The sequence below is a fragment of the Anomaloglossus baeobatrachus genome, chromosome 3, assembly GCF_048569485.1.
Source record: "Anomaloglossus baeobatrachus isolate aAnoBae1 chromosome 3, aAnoBae1.hap1, whole genome shotgun sequence".
Classification (NCBI taxonomy): domain Eukaryota; kingdom Metazoa; phylum Chordata; class Amphibia; order Anura; family Aromobatidae; genus Anomaloglossus; species Anomaloglossus baeobatrachus.
In genome coordinates, this window is record NC_134355.1 from 89,446,928 (window position 1) to 89,460,893 (window position 13,966).

Sequence of the window (13,966 nt, forward strand, 5' to 3'; positions counted from 1 at the left end):
CTCCTTTATCCTTTTCTGCCCCCCTTGTTGCTTTTCCTGCTTAACTTGATCCTTGTTTTCTATCCTTTAGGGTACATGCGCACTAGGCATTTTTTGTGGCATCAAAATCGCTGCGTTACTGACTGCTAAAAAAATGCACAAAAATACAAAACGCATAATAAAAACCACATGCGTTTTTACCAAAAATTGGTGCGTTTTTGGATGCGTTTTCCTGCGTTTTTATGTGTTTTTTTTATCAGTGAACAATGCCATTAAAGATTGTTGAAAAAAAAAATTTAAAAAAAAATTGTCTGATATAATTTGCTTCTTCAATATGTTCTTCATACTCCACTAGTGTATGCAGGAGAGCAGACAGCTGCTGAACTACCAGGCTCAGCATTCTCCATCCAGGACTGTATGCTGGAGGGAGATGTAGGGGGAGTAGAACTACAAGGCTCAGCATGCTCCATCCACTAGTGTATGCAGGAGAGCAGACAGCAGCTGCAGAACTACAAGGCTCAGCGTCCTCCATCCAGGACTGTATGCAGTTTTTTGCCCCAAAAAAAAAATTACGTGGGCTTCGCAATATTTTTGTATGCTAGCCAGGTACAGCAGGCAGGAACGGGCTGCTTCCAACCCTCAGCTGCCTATTTGTACCTAGCTGGGAACCAAAAACATAGGGAAGCCTTTTTTTTTTAATTATTTCAAGAATTTAATGAAATAATTAAAAAAAAAAAAATGTGGCCTTCGCCCAATTTTTGAGACCAGCCAGGTACAACTAGGCAGCTGGGGATTGTAATCTTCCGTGCAGGGTGCCCAAGCTTTCTGGGCACCCCCGCTGCGAATTGCAGTCCGCAGCCGCCCCAGAAAATGGCACTTTCATAGAAGCGCCATCTTCTGGCGCTGTATCCAACAAATAAATAACGTAGGAGCTTTGACAATTTAAAAAACTTTTTGTGGCTGAAGATGAAAAATTGCTGTTGTTCCCTTTAGGGATCCATTTGCAACATTTACATCTTGCAATCCCACACTGGTAAGCTCCTTTTAACAGATCTTTACTAACACTCAGATTTTGATTTCTCTTATACACCACAAAGGGTTGTGCCGGTAGTACCTTCGATAGAATTGGATCATCATTAAAAATCAACCAATATTTATTCAGAATGTTTTTACTTTTTTGTATGATTTATTAAAAGTGGTTATAAAACTAAAATTTAAATCTGTAATAATAATAATAATAATAATAATCTTTATTTCTATAGCGCCAACATATTCCACAGCGCTTTACAATTCAGGAGGATCATATACAAACAAGTAACAGTTATAGAAAATACAATATTTAGAGGGAAAAAAAAAAAAATCACAACCCTGCTCGTGAGTAGAGTTGAGCGCGGTTCGAGGTTCTCCAGTTCTAGGCTCGAGTGATTTTGGGGCCTGTTCTAGATCGAACTAGAACTCGAACTTTTTGCAAAAGCTCGATAGTTCTAGAAACGTTCGAGAACGGTTCTAGCAGCAAAAAAACAGCTAATTCCTAGCTGGCTTTCCGCTGTAATAGTGTAAGTCACTCTGTGACTCACACTATTATGACATTTCAGTGTATAGTGTGCGTGAACAGCGCCTTCAGATCACTGCTGTTTGTATAATGGCGATCGCCATTTTTTTTTTTTTTCCTTGTCTTCCTTCCCTAAGCGCGAGCGTCTTGTGGGGCGGGCCAGCATGTCAGCCAATCCCAGACACACACACAGCTATGTGGACTTTTAGCCAGAGAAGCAACGGCATGTGTGATAGGATGTCCATGTCACATGTCCCTGCATTATAAAACCGGACATTTTCCTCCAGGATGCCATTATCTCTTCTGCGTCCTTGGTGTCAGACATCACTGGCGCAGCTCCGTCCTGAGTCCTATCGCTAATACAGCTGTATGCGCTCCATACACAGCGCTGGACAGCATAGGGATAGCACTTTCCATCAGTCCTTTTAAGGGCTCGTACCGGCAGGGTCAGAGCCATAGGTGACAGGTCCTGAAAACAGCGACAGCGTCTGTGTAGCAAAGGTCAGGGATTTCCTCCCTGCATTTCCCTATTAGGAGGGAATAGAAAGGCAGGCTTCCTTTCCTCTACCCAGAGCCCCACAACCATGGCACTGTACCCTCCTGTCCTCTGCACACTCCAACTCATTATAACTAAGCCATTATACTAGCAAACACTCAGTGTACCTAGTGGCATCCTAAACGTGGCTATTGGACTTTTGTCTAGTCACACTAGTGCAAAGACATTTGCAGCACCTCTACCTGCATTGCACACTCCAACTCATTATAACTAAGCCATTATACTAGCAAACACTCAGTGTACCTAGTGGCATCCTAAACGTGGCTATTGGACTTTGCTATAGTCCCACTAGTGCAAAGACATTTGCAGCACCTCTACCTGCATTGCACACTCCAACTCATTATAACTAAGCCATTATACTAGCAAACACTCAGTGTACCTAGTGGTATCCTAAACGTGGCTATTGGACTTTGCTATAGTCCCACTAGTGCAAAGACATTTGCAGCACCTCTGCCTGCATTGCACACTCCAACTCATTATAACTAAGCCATTATACTAGCAAACACTGAGTGTACCTAGTGGCATCCTAAACGTGGCTATTGGACTTTGCTGTAGTCCCACTAGTGCAAAGACATTTGCAGAGCACCTCTACCTGCATTGCACACTCCAACTCATTATAACTAAGCCATTATACTAGCAAACACTCAGTGTACCTAGTGGCATCCTAAACGTGGCTATTGGACTTTGCTATAGTCCCACTAGTGCAAAGACATTTGCAGCACCTCTGCTACATTGCACACTCCAACTCATTATAACTAAGCCATTATACTAGCAAACACTCAGTGTACCTAGTGGCATCCTAAACGTGGCTATTGGACTTTTGTCTAGTCACACTAGTGCAAAGACATTTGCAGCACCTCTACCTGCATTGCACACTCCAACTCATTATAACTAAGCCATTATACTAGCAAACACTCAGTGTACCTAGTGGCATCCTAAACGTGGCTATTGGACTTTGCTATAGTCCCACTAGTGCAAAGACATTTGCAGCACCTCTACCTGCATTGCACACTCCAACTCATTATAACTAAGCCATTATACTAGCAAACACACAGTGTACCTAGTGGCATCCTAAACGTGGCTATTGGACTTTTGTGTAGTCACACTAGTGCAAAGACATTTGCAGCACCTCTAGCTGCATTGCACACTCCAACTCATTATAACTAAGCCATTATACTAGCAAACACTCAGTGTACCTAGTGGCATCCTAAACGTGGCTATTGGACTTTTGTCTAGTCACACTAGTGCAAAGACATTTGCAGCACCTCTACCTGCATTGCACACTCCAACTCATTATAACTAAGCCATTATACTAGCAAACACTCAGTGTACCTAGTGGCATCCTAAACGTGGCTATTGGACTTTGCTATAGTCCCACTAGTGCAAAGACGTTTGCAGCACCTCTGCCTGCATTGCACACTCCAACTCATTATAACTAAGCCATTATACTAGCAAACACTCAGTGTACCTAGTGGCATCCTAAACGTGGCTATTGGACTTTGCTATAGTCCCACTAGTGCAAAGACATTTGCAGCACCTCTGCCTGCATTGCACACTCCAACTCATTATAACTAAGCCATTCTACTAGCAAACACTCAGTGTACCTAGTGGCATCCTAAACGTGGCTATTGGACTTTGCTATAGTCCCACTAGTGCAAAGACATTTGCAGCACCTTTACCTGCATTGCACACTCCAACTCATTATAACTAAGCCATTATACTAGCAAACACTCAGTGTACCTAGTGGCATCCTAAACGTGGCTATTGGACTTTGCTATAGTCCCACTAGTGCAAAGACATTTGCAGCACCTCTGCCTGCATTGCACACTCCAACTCATTATAACTAAGCCATTATACTAGCAAACACTCAGTGTACCTAGTGGCATCCTAAACGTGGCTATTGGACTTTTGTGTAGTCACACTAGTGCAAAGACATTTGCATCACCTCTACCTGCATTGCACACTCCAACTCATTATAACTAAGCCATTATACTAGCAAACACTCAGTGTACCTAGTGGCATCCTAAACGTGGCTATTGGACTTTTGTCTAGTCACACTAGTGCAAAGACATTTGCAGCACCTCTACCTGCATTGCACACTCCAACTCATTATAACTAAGCCATTATACTAGCAAACACTCAGTGTACCTAGTGGCATCCTAAACGTGGCTATTGGACTTTGCTATAGTCCCACTAGTGCAAAGACATTTGCAGCACCTCTGCCTGCATTGCACACTCCAACTCATTATAACTAAGCCATTATACTAGCAAACACTCAGTGTACCTAGTGGCATCCTAAACGTGGCTATTGGACTTTTGTGTAGTCACACTAGTGCAAAGACATTTGCATCACCTCTACCTGCATTGCACACTCCAACTCATTATAACTAAGCCATTATACTAGCAAACACTCAGTGTACCTAGTGGCATCCTAAACGTGGCTATTGGACTTTTGTCTAGTCACACTAGTGCAAAGACATTTGCAGCACCTCTAGCTGCATTGCACACTCCAACTCATTATAACTAAGCCATTATACTAGCAAACACTCAGTGTACCTAGTGGCATCCTAAACGTGGCTATTGGACTTTTGTCTAGTCACACTAGTGCAAAGACATTTGCAGCACCTCTACCTGCATTGCACACTCCAACTCATTATAACTAAGCCATTATACTAGCAAACACTCAGTGTACCTAGTGGCATCCTAAACGTGGCTATTGGACTTTGCTATAGTCCCACTAGTGCAAAGACGTTTGCAGCACCTCTGCCTGCATTGCACACTCCAACTCATTATAACTAAGCCATTATACTAGCAAACACTCAGTGTACCTAGTGGCATCCTAAACGTGGCTATTGGACTTTGCTATAGTCCCACTAGTGCAAAGACATTTGCAGCACCTCTGCCTGCATTGCACACTCCAACTCATTATAACTAAGCCATTCTACTAGCAAACACTCAGTGTACCTAGTGGCATCCTAAACGTGGCTATTGGACTTTTGTCTAGTCACACTAGTGCAAAGACATTTGCAGCACCTCTACCTGCATTGCACACTCCAACGCATTATAACTAAGCCATTATACTAGCAAACACTCAGTGTACCTAGTGGCATCCTAAACGTGGCTATTGGACTTTGCTATAGTCCCACTAGTGCAAAGACATTTGCAGCACCTTTACCTGCATTGCACACTCCAACTCATTATAACTAAGCCATTATACTAGCAAACACTCAGTGTACCTAGTGGCATCCTAAACGTGGCTATTGGACTTTGCTATAGTCCCACTAGTGCAAAGACATTTGCAGCACCTCTGCCTGCATTGCACACTCCAACTCATTATAACTAAGCCATTATACTAGCAAACACTCAGTGTACCTAGTGGCATCCTAAACGTGGCTATTGGACTTTTGTGTAGTCACACTAGTGCAAAGACATTTGCATCACCTCTACCTGCATTGCACACTCCAACTCATTATAACTAAGCCATTATACTAGCAAACACTCAGTGTACCTAGTGGCATCCTAAACGTGGCTATTGGACTTTTGTGTAGTCACACTAGTGCAAAGACATTTGCATCACCTCTACCTGCATTGCACACTCCAACTCATTATAACTAAGCCATTATACTAGCAAACACTCAGTGTACCTAGTGGCATCCTAAACGTGGCTATTGGACTTTTGTCTAGTCACACTAGTGCAAAGACATTTGCAGCACCTCTACCTGCATTGCACACTCCAACTCATTATAACTAAGCCATTATACTAGCAAACACTCAGTGTACCTAGTGGCATCCTAAACGTGGCTATTGGACTTTTGTCTAGTCACACTAGTGCAAAGACATTTGCAGCACCTCTACCTGCATTGCACACTCCAACTCATTATAACTAAGCCATTATACTAGCAAACACTCAGTGTACCTAGTGGCATCCTAAACGTGGCTATTGGACTTTGCTATAGTCCCACTAGTGCAAAGACGTTTGCAGCACCTCTGCCTGCATTGCACACTCCAACTCATTATAACTAAGCCATTATACTAGCAAACACTCAGTGTACCTAGTGGCATCCTAAACGTGGCTATTGGACTTTGCTATAGTCCCACTAGTGCAAAGACATTTGCAGCACCTCTGCCTGCATTGCACACTCCAACTCATTATAACTAAGCCATTCTACTAGCAAACACTCAGTGTACCTAGTGGCATCCTAAACGTGGCTATTGGACTTTGCTATAGTCCCACTAGTGCAAAGACATTTGCAGCACCTTTACCTGCATTGCACACTCCAACTCATTATAACTAAGCCATTATACTAGCAAACACTCAGTGTACCTAGTGGCATCCTAAACGTGGCTATTGGACTTTGCTATAGTCCCACTAGTGCAAAGACATTTGCAGCACCTCTGCCTGCATTGCACACTCCAACTCATTATAACTAAGCCATTATACTAGCAAACACTCAGTGTACCTAGTGGCATCCTAAACGTGGCTATTGGACTTTTGTGTAGTCACACTAGTGCAAAGACATTTGCATCACCTCTACCTGCATTGCACACTCCAACTCATTATAACTAAGCCATTATACTAGCAAACACTCAGTGTACCTAGTGGCATCCTAAACGTGGCTATTGGACTTTTGTCTAGTCACACTAGTGCAAAGACATTTGCAGCACCTCTACCTGCATTGCACACTCCAACTCATTATAACTAAGCCATTATACTAGCAAACACTCAGTGTACCTAGTGGCATCCTAAACGTGGCTATTGGACTTTGCTATAGTCCCACTAGTGCAAAGACATTTGCAGCACCTCTGCCTGCATTGCACACTCCAACTCATTATAACTAAGCCATTATACTAGCAAACACTCAGTGTACCTAGTGGCATCCTAAACGTGGCTATTGGACTTTTGTGTAGTCACACTAGTGCAAAGACATTTGCATCACCTCTACCTGCATTGCACACTCCAACTCATTATAACTAAGCCATTATACTAGCAAACACTCAGTGTACCTAGTGGCATCCTAAACGTGGCTATTGGACTTTTGTCTAGTCACACTAGTGCAAAGACATTTGCAGCACCTCTAGCTGCATTGCACACTCCAACTCATTATAACTAAGCCATTATACTAGCAAACACTCAGTGTACCTAGTGGCATCCTAAACGTGGCTATTGGACTTTTGTCTAGTCACACTAGTGCAAAGACATTTGCAGCACCTCTACCTGCATTGCACACTCCAACTCATTATAACTAAGCCATTATACTAGCAAACACTCAGTGTACCTAGTGGCATCCTAAACGTGGCTATTGGACTTTGCTATAGTCCCACTAGTGCAAAGACGTTTGCAGCACCTCTGCCTGCATTGCACACTCCAACTCATTATAACTAAGCCATTATACTAGCAAACACTCAGTGTACCTAGTGGCATCCTAAACGTGGCTATTGGACTTTGCTATAGTCCCACTAGTGCAAAGACATTTGCAGCACCTCTGCCTGCATTGCACACTCCAACTCATTATAACTAAGCCATTCTACTAGCAAACACTCAGTGTACCTAGTGGCATCCTAAACGTGGCTATTGGACTTTTGTCTAGTCACACTAGTGCAAAGACATTTGCAGCACCTCTACCTGCATTGCACACTCCAACGCATTATAACTAAGCCATTATACTAGCAAACACTCAGTGTACCTAGTGGCATCCTAAACGTGGCTATTGGACTTTGCTATAGTCCCACTAGTGCAAAGACATTTGCAGCACCTTTACCTGCATTGCACACTCCAACTCATTATAACTAAGCCATTATACTAGCAAACACTCAGTGTACCTAGTGGCATCCTAAACGTGGCTATTGGACTTTGCTATAGTCCCACTAGTGCAAAGACATTTGCAGCACCTCTGCCTGCATTGCACACTCCAACTCATTATAACTAAGCCATTATACTAGCAAACACTCAGTGTACCTAGTGGCATCCTAAACGTGGCTATTGGACTTTTGTGTAGTCACACTAGTGCAAAGACATTTGCATCACCTCTACCTGCATTGCACACTCCAACTCATTATAACTAAGCCATTATACTAGCAAACACTCAGTGTACCTAGTGGCATCCTAAACGTGGCTATTGGACTTTTGTGTAGTCACACTAGTGCAAAGACATTTGCATCACCTCTACCTGCATTGCACACTCCAACTCATTATAACTAAGCCATTATACTAGCAAACACTCAGTGTACCTAGTGGCATCCTAAACGTGGCTATTGGACTTTTGTCTAGTCACACTAGTGCAAAGACATTTGCAGCACCTCTACCTGCATTGCACACTCCAACTCATTATAACTAAGCCATTATACTAGCAAACACTCAGTGTACCTAGTGGCATCCTAAACGTGGCTATTGGACTTTTGTCTAGTCACACTAGTGCAAAGACATTTGCAGCACCTCTACCTGCATTGCACACTCCAACTCATTATAACTAAGCCATTATACTAGCAAACACTCAGTGTACCTAGTGGCATCCTAAACGTGGCTATTGGACTTTTGTCTAGTCACACTAGTGCAAAGACATTTGCAGCACCTCTACCTGCATTGCACACTCCAACTCATTATAACTAAGCCATTATACTAGCAAACACTCAGTGTACCTAGTGGCATCCTAAACGTGGCTATTGGACTTTGCTATAGTCCCACTAGTGCAAAGACATTTGCAGCACCTCTGCCTGCATTGCACACTCCAACTCATTATAACTAAGCCATTATACTAGCAAACACTGAGTGTACCTAGTGGCATCCTAAACGTGGCTATTGGACTTTTGTCTAGTCACACTAGTGCAAAGACATTTGCAGCACCTCTACCTGCATTGCACACTCCAACTCATTATAACTAAGCCATTATACTAGCAATTTTTGCTGCCAGTTTAAGGGCCGTAGTTGCATTGTCAGGGATATTTATTCTTTATTATTCTGCTGTTAATAAAGCTAGACCACCACTGCAATCTACACCACCTCTCAATTTTTACTACCACATTTTCAGTGCACAATCTTGTCGCAATCAACATGAGTGGCAAAATGACAGATGCTGGTGGAAAGGGGAAGAGGCGTGGTAGAAAAGGCAAAAAAGGTTTTTGTCCGTGGGGAAGGTGGCAAAGCTCCATTATCATCTGCTGAAGATAGACCATCTACCAGCAAAAGTAAGATGTCTACTACTTACCGTGGACAATCCGATGTGCTCCCTTTTTTACGGACACGAACAACAGGAACAAAGGTAGATGATGGCCAAAAAAGGAAAATGCTTGTATGGATCTCAAGTGGTCCAACAAGTGCCCTCTCAGCCACTTCAAGTACCGCATCCAAAAAACACCAGTCCTCTGAGTTGTCATCCCAATCAAACTTGCTTTCTCCCAGCTCTGAAGTCTCCATCAGCCCTGCACAGTATGGTGGAACTGGGATGGCTGAGTCTGCAGAGCTGTTCAGTCACACTATAGCCTGGGAATCAGAGGTCTGCTCCCAAGCTACAGTGAGTACAGAACAGGAAATGGTCTGCAGTGATGCCCAGAACCTTTGTGACTCTGATTCAGGCCGTGAGGACCAAGTTTCTGAGCATAATGTTGACCCTTTGTCACAAACTGTAACACCTGTGGTTATAGACAATGAGGAACATACTGATGAAGATGAGACGCAGATACCCGATTGGGATGACAACTTAAATATTCGGTCAGGGCAAGAAGAGGCTCGGTCTGAGGGGGAGGGGAGTGCAAACACAACAATTGATGATGAAGTTCTAGATCCCACCTACTGTCAACCCCCAGTCAGGCACTCGAGGAGGTCAACAGAGGCGGTGGAGGAGGATGCAACCGACGACGAAGTTACCTTGCGCCTTCCTGGACAGAGTCGGAGCACTGGTAGCACGTCTACAACTGCATCCTCAGCCACCACTCTGCCTCTGAGCATTATTCGGGGTGGATCAACAGGTTGCATGGCCTCTAAGCCTTGCCTAGCCTGGTCCTTTTTTGACATAGATAAAGATCGCCCAAATTATGTGATCTGTAAAATTTGTCATGGTTCTCTTAGTAGAGGTCAAAACCTCAGCAGTTTGACAACTTCTTCAATGAATCGTCACATGAATAAATATCATATGGCCCGGTGGGAAGCTCACCGTGCTGCAATGCGGCCTAGCGGAGCGAACCATCCACCGCCTGCCCCTTCCAGTGCATCCGCGCGCTCGTCATCTTCTAGGACTGTGGGGACAGCTGTCACACCTGTTTTTCCACCCACAACTTCCACCACTGTAACCGCAACAGGCAGTTTGCTTGGTAGGTCGTCAGTTGGTTTGGAAGGGGAAACAAGTGAGTGTGTACAGCTCTCTCAGACATCGATAGCACCAACGTTGGATGAAGGCAACATCATGTCTCCGCCTGCACTTTCCTCACAAACCTGCATTTTTCCAGGGACACCCTACTCAACACCGTCTACACACAGCAGCCAGATCTCTGTCCCTCAGATGTGGTCAAATAAAAGGCCACTTCCTGCGACCCATGACAAAGCTAAGAGGTTGACTCTATCCCTCTGTAAGCTGTTGGCTACCGAAATGCTGCCTTTCCGCCTAGTGGACACACAGGATTTTAGAGACCTTATGTCTGTCGCTGTGCCCCAGTACCAGATGCCTAGTCGCCACTACTTCTCTAAGAAAGGTGTGCCCGCGCTACACCAGCATGTCGCACACAACATCACCGCTTCCTTGAGAAACTCTGTGTGTGAACGGGTGCATTTCACCACCGATACTTGGACCAGTAAGCATGGACAGGGACGTTACATGTCGCTGACTGGGCACTGGGTAACTATGGTGATAGATGGTGAAGGGTCTGCTGCACAAGTCTTGCCGTCCCCACGACTTGTGTGTCAATCCTCTGTCTGTCCAAGTTCCGCCACTGCTTCTGCATCCTCCACCTCATCTGGCTCCTCCACCTCCGCCCCAAGCCTGCCTGGTCAGGCCACCAGCGTTCTCACTGCGCAGAAGGAATCACGCACCCCTCATTACTATGCTGGCAGCAGAGCGCAACGGCATCAGGCGGTCTTTAGCTTGACATGTCTTGGGAATAAGAGTTACACAGCTGAGGAGTTGTGGTCAGCTCTGCGGTCCGAGTTTAATAAATGGTTGTCTCCACTCAACCTGCAGCCTGGTAAGGCCGTGTGCGACAATGCTGCAAACCTGGGTGCGGCCCTTCGCCTGGGCAAGGTGACACACGTGCCTTGTATGGCTCACGTGTTGAACCTTGTTGTCCAACAATTTTTAACACACTATCCCGGCCCAGATGGCCTTCTGAACAGGGCACGAAAACTGTCTGCTCACTTCCGCCGTTCAACCACCGCTGCTGAGCGACTTGCATCGCTCCAGAAGTCTTTCGGCCTGCCGGTTCATCGCCTGAAATGCGATGTGGCGACACGCTGGAATTCAACTCTCCACATGTTACAGCGACTGTGGCAGCACCGCCGAGCCCTGGTGCAATACGTCATGACGTATAGCCTGGGCCAACGAGATGCAGAGGTGGGGCAGATCACCCTGATGGAGTGGTCTCAGAATAAGGACCTAAGCACCCTTCTGCACAGTTTCGACATGGCGACGAATATGTTTAGCGCTGACAATGCCATTATCAGCATGACGATTCCAGTCATTTACATGCTGGAGCACACGCTAAACACTATTCGGAGTCAGGGGGTGGGACAACAGGAAGGGGATGAACTACAGGAGGATTCATATGCGCAAGACACAACAACATCACCAAGGTCCAGACGTTCATCATCACCAAGGCGCCAGGCATGGGACCATGGGGGACAGGGATCAACAAGGGCGCATGGTAGCAGGCGAGATGTTGAGGAAGGTGCAGGAGAACATGAAGAAATGGAGGACGAACTGTCCATGGACATGGAAGACTCAGCAGATGAGGGAGACCTTGGTCAAATTTCAGTTGAAAGAGGTTGGGGGGAGATGTCAGAGGAAGAAAGAACGGTTAGCACCTCTATGCCACAAACACAGCGTGGACTTGGTCCGCATGGCTGCGCAAGACACATGAGTGCCTTCTTGTTGCACTACCTCCAACATGACCCTCGTATTGTCAAAATTAGAAGTGATGATGACTACTGGCTTGCCACACTATTAGATCCCCGGTACAAGTCCAAATTTTGTGACATAATTCCAGCCATAGAAAGGGACGCACGTATGCAGGAGTATCAGCAGAAGCTGTTACTCGATCTTAGATCGGCTTTTCCACCAAACAACCGTGCAGGTGCAGGGAGTGAATCTCCCAGTTGTAACTTGACAAACATGGGACGGTCTCGTCATCTTCAACAGTCTACCCGTACCAGTAGGACCGTATCTGGTGCTGGTAACAGCAATTTTATGGAATCTTTTCATAATTTTTTTAGACCCTCCTTTGCAAGGCCACCAGAGACAAGTCTGACACATGGCCAACGGCTGGAGAGGATGATACAGGAGTATCTCCAAATGAACATCGATGCCATGACTTTGCAAATGGAGCCTTGCTCCTTTTGGGCTTCAAATCTAGAAAAATGGCCAGAGCTATCCAGTTACGCCTTGGAGATTTTGTCGTGTCCAGCTGCCAGCGTTGTCTCTGAACGTGTCTTCAGTGCTGCTGGGTGTGTGCTGACAGATAAGCGCACGCGTCTGTCCAGTGACAATGTGGACAGACTGACGTTCATCAAAATGAACAAGTCATGGATCCAGAAGGAATTTACTACCCCTGTGTCATCCTGGGGAGAGTAAATGCTTGTGGATTTGGAATGTGCTTGATGCAAATCTAGCTGTGAAGTGTACAACTAGGGCACAAGTGCTGCCACTGAATGGGTGGGTGTGTGTGGGGCCCAATTTTTGGAAAAAAGGGAGACTCCGCTTGGAGTAACCCTTGCTTACATTGTTTTTAAAAGAAGCCAAGATGAACAGAGCTGGGATCAGGAAAGACTTTGCTACCTACCCTGGTGTCATCCTGGGGACGGTTAATTATTTCGTATTTTTGAATGTGCTTGATGCAAATCTAGCTGTGAATTGTACAACTGGGGCACAAGTGCTGCCACTGAAGGGGTGGGTGTGTGTGGGGCCCAATTTTTGGAAAAAAGGGAGACTCCGCTTGGAGTAACCCTTGCTTGCTGTGTTTTTTAAAAATTTATTAGTTTCATAGTTTCATAGTTTCATAGTTTTTAAGGTTGAAGGGAGACTCTAAGTCTATCTAGTTCAACCTGTAGCCTAACATGTTGATCCAGAGGAAGGCAAAAAAACCCCAATGTGTCAAATAAGCTCCAATGGGGAAAAAAATTCCTTCCTGACTCCACATACGGCAATCAGACTAGTTCCCTGGATCAACACCCTGTCATAAAATCTAATATACATAACTGGTAATATTATATTTTTCAAGAAATGCATTCAGGCTCTGCTTAAATTTTACTAGTGAATCCCTCATTACAACATCATACGGCAGAGAGCTCCATAGTCTCACTGCTCGTACAGTAAAGAGTCCTCATCTGTGATTATGATTAAACATTCTTTCCTCAAGACGTAGCGGATGCTCCCGTGTTCCAGTCGCAGGCCTAGGTGTAAAGAGATCTTTGGAAAGGTCTCTGTACTGTCCCTTCATATATTTATACATTGTGATTAGATCCCCCTAAGCCTTTGTTTTTCCTAACTAACTAACCCCAAGTTTAATAACCTGTCTTGGTATTGCAGCCCCCCCCATTCCTCTAATAATCTAGGTCGCTCTTCTATCTACCTGTAAGATTATGCTATTTATAACCTTCTATACTTTTGCTAATAAGAAATGCATCCATTCCTCTCTTAAATTCATTCAGTGAGTTGGCCATCACCACTTCCTCAGGAAGA